Genomic DNA, 7,111 nt, shown 5'->3' with positions numbered 1-7,111 from the left:
CATGAGTCATGCAAAGCTGTACAGGCGCCATGGAGAGGTTGGAACCCGCGAAATGTCGGCTGATGTAAGCGGTAGTTCCCTGGATCAACACGGCAGTACTTGTGAAGGATATCTTTATTTTTTACTACCCATGGCACAGGTGGTGAGTGAACTGTTACAAGAAAAACAAAGAAGGCTTCTTGTTACTTTTATTATATATACATCAGAGTGAGAGTACCCAGAGTGACTATCATATTATTTGTCTTATTTTAGGATGGGGACATTATGATGCATTATCTAGATGCAAGGCATACAACATATATTGCAACAGGTGGAAGACCAATTGGGCCTCATTCTATTACTAATATCAAAGTGGTTTATAGTCCACATGTTGTGGTGAAGAAACCATATAAAGCAGGCCTCTGCTATCTACATTCATCTTTCCATCAAGACATCAACAGGGACTCTTTCATCTATAAGAATCTTTGCAACTATTTGCATCTACCATGGGTAGATGGGCCCCAACCACATGTGCCTTTACAGGGTTGTACTGCATGAATCCATAACTATATCACTGGGGTATATCCCCTTTCTTCATTCAATTTTTTACCCACATTGCCTTGTATAGGCTTAGGGTTAAGTTTCTCTCCACTTGGTAACTGTATTTGCTTATATGCATAGCATGTGATATTATATACCTATGGTACAATTTTTTGAAAACACCTCCTACAGGGAGTGTAACCAATGTGCGGTGCTGCAAATGCTCTAGACTAAGGTTGTCACTGCCTTTGCAGCACATACAGTGGGGATCGAAAGTTTGGGCACCCCAGCTAAATATTTGTATTAATGTGCATAAAGAAGCCAAGGAAAGATGGAAAAATCTCCAAAAGGCATCAAATTACAGATTAGACATTCTTATAATATGTCAAAAAAAGTTAGATTTTATTTCCATCATTTACACTTTCAAAATAACCGAAAACAAAAAAATGGCGTCTGCAAAAGTTTGGGCACCCTGCAGAATTTATAGCATGCACTGCCCCCTTTGCAAAGCTGAGACCTGCCAGTGTCATGGATTGTTCTCAATCATCGTCTGGGAAGACCAGGTGATGTCAATCTCAAGGTTTTAAATGCCCAGACTCATCTGACCTTGCCCCAACAATCAGCACCATGGGCTCTTCTAAGCTGTTGTCTAGAAAACTGAAACTGAAAATAGTTGACGCTCACAAAGCTGGAGAAGGCTATAAGAAGATAGCAAAGCGTCTTCAGATGTCAATATCCTCTGTTCGGAATGTAATTAAGAAATGGCAGTCATCAGGAACAGTGGAAGTTAAATCAAGATCTGGAAGACCAAGAAAAATATCAGACAGAACAGCTCGCAGGATTGTGAGAAAAACAATTCAAAACCCACATTTGACTGCACGATCCCTCCAGAAAGATCTGGCAGACACTGGAGTTGTGGTACACTATTCCACTATAAAGAGATACTTGTACAAATATGGTCTTCATGGAAGAGTCATCAGAAGAAAACCTCTTCTATGTCCTCACCACAAAAATCATCGTTTGAACTTTGCAAATGAACATGTAGACAAGCCTGATGCATTTTGGAAACAAGTTCTGTGGATCGATGAGGTTAAAATTGAACTTTTTGGCCGGAATGAGCAAAGGTACGTTTGGAGAAGAAGGGGCACAGAATTTAATGAAAAGAACCTCTGTCCAACTGTTAAGCATGGGGTTGGATCAATCATGCTTTGGGGTTGTGTTGCAGCCAGTGGCACAGGGAACATCTCACGAGTAGAAGGAAAAATGGATTCAATAAAATTTCAGCAAATTTTGGATGGTAACTTGATGCCATCTGTGAAAAAGCTGAAGTTAAAGAGAGGATGGCTTCTACAAATGGATAATGATCCTAAACACACCTCGAAATCCACGGGGGATTACATCAAGAGGCGTAACCTGAAGGTTTTGCCATGGCCTTCACAATCTCTTGACCTCAACATAATTGAAAATCTATGGATAGACCTTAAAAGAGCAGTGCGTGACAGACAGCCCAGAAATCTCAAAGAACTGGAAGACTTTTGTAAGGAAGAATGGGCAAAGTTACCTCAAACAAGAATTGAAAGACTCTTGGCTGGCTACAAAAAGCATTTACAAGCTGTGATACTTGCCAAAGGGGGCAGTACAAGATATTAACTCTGCAGGGTGCCCAAACTTTTGCAGACGCCATTTTTTTGTTTTCTGTTATTTTGAAAGTGTAAATGATGGAAATAAAATCTAACTTTTGTTGACATATTATAAGAATATCTAATCTGTAATTTGATGCCATTTGGAGATTTTTCCATCTTTCCTTGGCTTCTTTATGCACATTAATACAAATTTTTAGCTGGGGTGCCCAAACTTTCGATCCCCACTGTATATATTCAGACCAGTCTTGGTGTGATTTTAAATGGTTTTAGGTCTGTGTGTATTGTCTCATACTGAGGTGATGGTAAACCAGGGCGATTGCCCGATTGTCAATCATTAATGTGTAATAAAGCATCATTTTTTTGAAAAAAAAAAAAAAAAATTTCTGAGTATCGCATTCTGTCCATAATGTAGCCGCTTTCTTGTGAATCTCTTTTCACAAATTTCTTTGTTGGTCTACCCATCAGAGTCCCCCTTACATCAGGGTCCCTATCATAGTTCCCCCTTACATATGGATCCCCATCAGAGTCCCCCTTACATCAGCGTCCCCAACAACAGAGACCAATTGATATTTATCCTTAGTCTGTGTACATCAGCTACCGGTCAGATAAAAATCTTATAGTTGGTCAGATTTGGCCTGCGGGCAATAGTAACAAACCCCTACTCTAAATACATAAGAATTAGCCTACCTCCTGTCAAAATGCCATTCAAAAGCCCTGTATCAGACACAGGCTTGCAATATGGCAAGTGTAGCAAATGTCAGAATGTTGAGAGTTTCTGGGAGTATCTATGGACCTATGAAGTGTGGGGATGTTGTGGAGCAGTCAAAATGATTTAGCCCATAAAGGTAGGCCATAGATTATGCTATTTCCTTGGTTGCAGGAAGGAAAATCGCTCAATTCCTCCATCAACACAATCAGTGTTCCTAATCTAGTGTTCTCTCATGGTGGGGAGTCATCCCTGCTGGGAGAACACAATTTTTGCCAGCAATATAGCAATAATCACATGCTAAAAAACCAACGTGCTGGTTGTACCCAATTAACTGCCCATAGATGGATCGAATCTCGACCGGTCCCTGCTGAACCGGCTGAGATTCGATCCATCTATGGCCAGCTAAAGTTTACTTATGTGTCCAAATGTTTCTCAAGCCTCATATATTGTGCATAATTGAATTAAATATGGCAACGCTTCATAAACTTTATTGTTCCTCTGGGCTTAGCATAGTTGGCACAAAGATGGACTTGCATGTTCTATATAATGCAGAGCTGCTATCCACAGCCAGTTCACTTTTAACTTGCAGTCTAATAACATTAGGGTGGTAGTAAGGAAGAGGCTGAAAAGAATAGCCGGATAGTTTTTGGAACTACTAGAAGTTCACCTCTCTTTTTTTGAAGGGGGTATTTGAAGGATACGCAAATTTTCTAATTTAAAGCTAAATTAACTTTAGGAAATAAATATTTTTAAACAATCAGCACAAGATGTTACTTACATCTAAACATAAGTGTCTATTGTGCTGGTGCCAGCTGTAATAGTAAAAATTCTCTGTCCTCTGCCCAAACCCCACTTACCCTGAAACTGTAGTTTCCCAGTGCTGCAGGGCTTAAAACCAGTGCTGGACCTGTCATTTGCATGCATCAAGAGTGCCGACTATGCCTGACCTTTCCCCTCTCCTCTACTGATTGGAGCTGTACTACAGCTTCTATGAATGAAAAACAATCTACAGTATAAATGGAGGAAGTGGACCTTTTGCTCATCAGTCCATCCTCCATTTATATATCATTTTTTATTCTTAAAAGCTATAGTACAGACAATTTGGCAGGTAAAACAGCTAACGTATATGAATTTCATCTGTGTTATTAACTGCTTACCTTGCATTCACCTTTAATCTTGGAAGGCAGTGGTATATTAAAGGAAGGTAGAATATGATCTCTTGCAGCATTAATTATGAATTTAAAAAGTTTTATTTTGTATTTTGTCTTGGAGCCAATATTTTGATGGAGAAGGTAAGGATCCCACACTTTTTTCTTGAATTTTACCAGACCTAAAGAGCCTGGTATGAATTATTGATAGTTTTCTAATCTATCCTGGCCACTTTAGTTTACATAGTCAGAGATTCCCAGCCAGCAAATGAATGGCACCAGATGGTGTCGGTGGTTGCTAATGACCCAGCAGGTGCCAGCACCCACCACGTCCTTCACAATGTGGGAGTTCTGTACATCACAAGCTTAATAATGACATGCAATGCCAAGCTGCGGTTTCTAAAGCGAGCAAAATCCTCTTCTCTATTAAAAAAGTATAGACTCCTGAGAGAGAGATATCATTCTACCCCTGTACAAATCATTAGTAAGACCTCATCTGGAATATGCAGTTCAATTTAGGGCACCAATTCATAAAAACAATATTGGGGAACTGGAGAAAGTACAGAGAAGTGCAACCAAACTGATACGAGGCATGGAGGAGCTCAGCTATGAGGAAAGATTACAGGAACTGAATTTATTCTCTCTTGAGAGGAGGAGATTAAGGGGGGATATGATCAACATGTATAAATACATCAGTGGTTCATATAGTGAGCTCGGTTATTCCCCCTGAGTTCATCACAGAGGACAAGGGGGCACTCTTTATGTTTGGAGGAAAAGAAATGTAATCGCCAAACCCGGAAAGGTTTCTTCACAGTGAGAGCTGTGAAAATGTGGAATAAACTTCCTCAAGAGTTGGTTCTGGCCAGCTCAGTGGATTGTTTTAAAAAAAAGTCCTGGATTCTTTCTTGGATACACAGAATATAACTGGATACTAACATTTATAGGTAAAGTTGATCCGGGAATATCCGATTGCCTCTCAGGGGATCAGGAAGGATTTTGTTTCCCTGCAGGAGCAAATTGGATCATACTTTGCTGGGTTTTTTTGCATTCCTCTGGATCAACTGTGGGTATAGGATTATAACTTTTTTTTCAATGTCTGAACTGGATAGACTTTTGTCTTTTTTCAGCCAGACCAACTATGTGACTAACCTTGACAGTGGCAGGAGGAAGCTTTCATAGATAGTATAAGGAGAAAAAAACTGCCAGAACAAGCAAAATGTGGTCCGAGCCTGTGTTTAGCCTGAACCTTTAGCTCATCCCTGCCTCACAGTAACTTGAAAGCAGTTAACCATCTCCTGGTTTGTTTTTTTTCCCACAGAAAGGGTAGTTATGAAATGACACTGAGGTTATCCTATGTGTGCTTTTAAATAGTGCCCCAGGAGAGTTTTTTAAGCGACCATGAAACTGTAAATAGTTATCACGGCACTTCTTTGAACATAACACTTCTAACAAAATCTGATTGTACAAAGTGTAATGACTCATGAAAATCCTCATCACAGGAACAATACAATGTAAAAGAGGAGACGATTGAAAATCAAGAGCTAGCCATAATGAGTTTTCATTTTCTATTTTTGATCTCTACCCTTACACAGTCTTGGCTCCATACACCAGCTCTCTATAGTATTTGCGTATTATTTCCATTTCAGTCCTTGACATGTAATAATAGCTTGCTATCTGGTGGCCTATTATTGCTTTTTCAGATGTCACAGTCTCTTTGAGCAGTAAATTATAATAAACATTATAATATGATCATTGCTACCCAATTTGGCCCAGCATAGGTAACCTTGGCGGTGTCACCCATTATTTACTTGCACTTTCAAGAGGTTTTTGGGAGTCTGTAAATAGAGGATGAGATGAGATGAGATGAGATGAGATATCATATGGCCTTTTTTGAAAGAACAAATGTCTTCTCCCTAAATGTTGCAGTCTGTGGCTATACATTTTTCATTCATTATGATAAATAGTCTAATTATTCAAACATTAACCTTTCTTTGTTTATAGACATTGCTGTATCATGTCTTTAATTGTAGTGTGGGGGCCACATGTGACCTTCTACTACAAAACCAGCTTTCAAGACCGTAATAAAAAATGCTTGTTATAGAATAACAAACACATGCTTAGTAGGGCCCTCTATCTTCCTCCTGATTTTTTTGAAATAGCATGCACTTACCTCTATACTTTATTTTTTATATACTAGAGGAGGAGAATGTTAACTTGGCTCAGTATAGCTTTGGTCAACTCAAGTATCAAATAATATGCAGTGAAATTAATTGTAGTGCTATCCCGTAAGAGCCACTAGATAGGATGGGTCCTCTGTTCTTTGTCTCGACCTTCTCAAAAACCTCAGCCCCACTGACACATCAGGTTGAGTGTATAAACATACTGTAAAATATCACAAGAAATCACTGAAAGTAATATTATGTACCCAATGGTAGTGCTATATCAAAGAAAATAGGCACCAAAGCAGGTAGTAAAGGCAAACTTAAAGCGGAGCTCCACCCAAAAGGGGAAGTTCCGCTTTAAGCCTTTGTCCATCCCTCCCCATTAAGGATTGACACCTTTGGGGAGTGGGGGGGAGGGGGTACCCTAATTTGACAGGTACCTGCTCCAACTTCCGCTGCGATTACCTAGGAAGCGGAAGTTGTCTCCCCCCCTCCCTCCCCATAGTCTTCTGAGACATGTGACAGGTCCCAGAAGACTATGGGGCCATTCACAAAGCGCAGCGCTTCTTGCGCATGCGCAGTGGGCACCCGGCTTTGAAGTCGCAAGCTGTCACAGCTGGGTGCCCACACTAAAGATGACGGCCCCAGGGAGAGAAGACAGACAGTGAAACCAGCCATTGTGAAGACACCGCTGGACCGAGGGACAGGTGAGTGTCTGTATTTTTTTGTAGTTGCTGACTTTTTTTTTTTCCAGGTGGAACTCCGCTTTAATATATTGTCACCGAATATGGTTGGTAACTAGGCAAGCAAAAAATAGATTAACAATGGTAATGACACAATTTTCACAGGCCCAATATCTGCTACATCACACTAAACTTTCCACTTGACAGCAGGGGCGCACTGACCATTTGGAAACTCAGGCACTGCCCG

Source organism: Staurois parvus, unplaced genomic scaffold (genome assembly GCF_062004578.1).
Source record: "Staurois parvus isolate SC_StPar_1 unplaced genomic scaffold, SC_StPar_1.0 ptg000209l, whole genome shotgun sequence".
Taxonomy (NCBI): domain Eukaryota; kingdom Metazoa; phylum Chordata; class Amphibia; order Anura; family Ranidae; genus Staurois; species Staurois parvus.
The sequence above is the reverse complement of the archived record's forward strand: the minus strand, read 5'-3'. Positions refer to the sequence as shown.